The sequence below is a fragment of the Camelina sativa genome, chromosome 11, assembly GCF_000633955.1.
Source record: "Camelina sativa cultivar DH55 chromosome 11, Cs, whole genome shotgun sequence".
Taxonomy (NCBI): domain Eukaryota; kingdom Viridiplantae; phylum Streptophyta; class Magnoliopsida; order Brassicales; family Brassicaceae; genus Camelina; species Camelina sativa.
Window position 1 is genome coordinate 205,432 of NC_025695.1, and position 3,697 is coordinate 209,128.

Here is a 3,697-nt window from a genome sequence, read left to right on the forward strand (position 1 = left end):
TTGGACGTTTAATAACAAACTAGATTAGTATCCGTGCTAGAGCACGTGTTGAATTTCATTTTGTTCATATTGTAATTTTTATATAAAAAATAATTTATGTTGGAATGATGTTAGGTAAAATTTTATTTGGTAGTATAATCCTAAATCACTCTTAATCCACGGAAAAATGATTAATTTTTTAGATTTGTTTGCCTATATATGTTAACTAAATATTCTATGGAGATTTTATTTTATTCTATCGAATATTCTTTTTCAGAGGATCTTAAATCGAGATTAACAAATGGTTACAATAATCTATCAATAATCAAATAATTAATCTTACAACCCATATTATATAGTCTACAAAAAAAGTTGTGTATTTCCGTTTTATTATATAGGTGAAAAATAATTTATGTTGGAATGATGTTAGGTAAGATTTTATTTGGTAGTATAATCCTAAATCACTCTTAATCCGCGGAAAAGTGATTAATTTTTTAGATTTGTTTGCCTATATATGTTAACTAAATATTCTATGGAGATTTTATTTTATTCTATCGAATATTCTTTTTCAGAGGATCTTAAATCGAGATTAACAAATGGTTACAATAATCTATCAATAATCAAATAATTAATCTTACAACCCATATTATATAGTCTACAAAAAAAGTTGTGTACTTCCGTTTTATTATATAGGTGATTGTTTTGAATTGGAATAAAAATACACCAAATAATAAAAATGTGTCATTTAAAAGTTAAAACCCAAAATAATTTTGGGATTTCTGAATATTTAGGAAAACATTCCTAAATTTCAAAGATGTTTTCCTAACATTATGAAATACTTCCTAAATCTAAAGAAATGTGTTTTTGAATTTTTTATTTTTTTTTTATTTTTTTTTTTGTCAACAAAAGATCAACTCAAACGAGCCAATGGGGTGGAAAATTGTTTACAAACAAAACATGATGCGGAGAAGTACGCGCTTGGCGTGCCAAGGAGTCCGCAATAACATTAGTTTTCTTGAAATAAAGGATAAAGAAGAAGATGAAAATTCTTCCTTATCAATCTTGATGTCATCCAGGTACGTCGAGAAAGCTGGCCAGTTGGAAGGAGAAGACACCATCTTCACCAAATCTGAGCAGTCCGTATAGAAAGCCACGTCTCGGAAATCATGATCAATCATGCAACGCCTCGCCCAAAGGAAAGCTTCAGCTTCGACAGGTAATGGAGATAGACTTCGACGAAAATTCCTAGCGCCCATCAGCGGTGACGCAGCCTGGAGCGAGGTGCACCTGCAAATTGGTCTCCTGCTTTCCAGGAACCATCTATAAAGCAGCGGTAACCCGAAAAAACGGTTGGAAGTGAGGTCGTGTCCGCCGGAACCGATAAACCTAGAGTGATAGGATGAGAGATGTCTATATCATCTTCTGGTTGAGCCTGCTGCCACCATGTAGCTTCTCCTTCTGCAACCCTAACAATATCAACCTGTTTCTCCATAATATTTTCAAAAACGCGTGCGCTCCGGGCTTTCCAAATATACCACATAAGCCAAGGAAAAGCCGCAATATTAGCCCCTGGATTTTGCTGCCCTAGGAAATGGTCCACATTTGCATACACCGAATCCGTCGGAAATGAAAGTGGGTCCATCGGCACATGGGCTAAAGCCCATACCTGACGAGCAGGAGGACAAACAAAAATTGCATGATTTATTTCTCCTCATCCGCTCCACAGCGAACAATGTGTTTTTGAATGTGTTTGTGATACATTGCAAAACAATAATTCAGATTCAAAACACATTGAATCTTAATTATTGTTTTGCAATGTATCACAAATTACTCTATTTAGTAGGGATATTTGATTTTATCATGATATTATATATATATATATATATATATGTGAGTAATAATTTGATTTTGTGTCTTTCTAAATATTTTATTAAGGCTATCCTAAAGCTTAAGCTTTTCTTCCTAAATATTATGGAATCCTTACTGAATTTAAATAAATATAATACTAAACATCTCTTTGGTGTTTTGCCTCTATATGTGGAAGATTACTCCATTAGTGAGGATAAATGATATCATTTTTTGCATATTTGGGTGTTTACCAATATTCAGACTTTTTACGAAGCGCTTCCTTAAGTTCATCATGAATTCCAATTTTTTCATGAATGTCATTTTGAAATTTAAGGAAGCTTTCCTTAATTTCGTGGATTCCTTCCTGGATTTTCAAGAAGTGCTAGGTGATGGTTTTTCAAGTTGCAAAAACATGAGAGGGGATTCTACGAGCTATCAACAAAAGTTTGTATTGAGTAAAAATGCATCTATGAATAATAATTTTATGAAATAAATTTAAAATATAGTATTAGTATATGTGGTTGCATTGCTTCATCATCTCATCTTTCAATTTTATTTACTTGTTGTCTTTGCAAAAATCTCTAGAAACAATGTCCTTGTGGTGCTTTACTTGCTAGTAACTCATTTATCTGATCAGTATGATGCAACATCTAAACTATCTTTTCTTCAAAAAATAAGAGATGTAATTAAGCAACACATCTTTAAAACCATCAAGAATTGAGAATCATGAAGATTTTCACTCAGTCCTAAAACTAGTAGCAAACTAAACACCAACATACAACAAAGAAGAAAAAACCATGAAGGAAAGAAATCTTTAGTGTTATATGATTATCCATCCTTACGTTCATCCTGAAATCCAAATTTTTTATGAAAGTCATCCTGAACTTAAAAGAATCTTTCATGAATTTTGTGCGATCCTTCCTGAATTTTCAAAGACTGTTAGACGTTGGGTGCTGATTTTTCAAGCTGTAAGAAAAAGATAAGGGATTCTAAAAAACAGAGAACTTAAACAAGAAGGATAAATAGAGTAAAGATCATTGTCTATAGCACTTCAAACAAATTCAATGGTTTGAACATAAGAAATAGTACTTAACAATAAACTAAAAGGATTACATTATTGTCTTCAAGCCTACAAACTTTCCAAAGACGAAACAGAGCGTTGGAGCTATCCTGAAAAAGTTACAGAATTCAATTTATCCATCAAGAGAATGTTATAAACTGAACCAATACACACAGAAAATAACACAACAAGATCAAACCAACTACCTAAGAACGTTAATGCATTTTTACAATGATACACACCTATACCTAAATCTCCAAATACAATCACAGTTTCAAAAATCAACTATCATTAGAGAACAAACAAACTAAACTATTCGAAACATAATCATTGAATTGAGTTCTTAATAAAAGGTTCATTCTAGCAAAATCAATCACTCACTTAAAGGACTTTGATAACCGCTCTATCGGCGACGTATAGAGAGATATGACTCGTGAGATTGAATCTCTAAGTCAAATACACACCACAAGGCACATGCAGAAGTGTTCCATCATTGATGTTGGAGTTCCGTTTGATCAATCACCGAAATGAGTGCGATGGTGTTCAAGGTCTTTCTGTCACCATTTTCTAAAAAACAATGTTTTAATATATTTTTAATTAGTTTTAGTGGTTAGAGATTAAAGGAGAGATTTTGGTTACACTAAAAATCTTTGAACACTAAAAATTGGAGTAGCTATTTTTGGTGGCGGTTCAGCATAATCTTTATGTATCGGTTGCTACGTTTTTGCCAGTTATGATCATACAAAAAAAATCCATGGATTTGATTGATTGTAGTGGAAAGGGAACTCAGTCAAAATCTATACTAACACA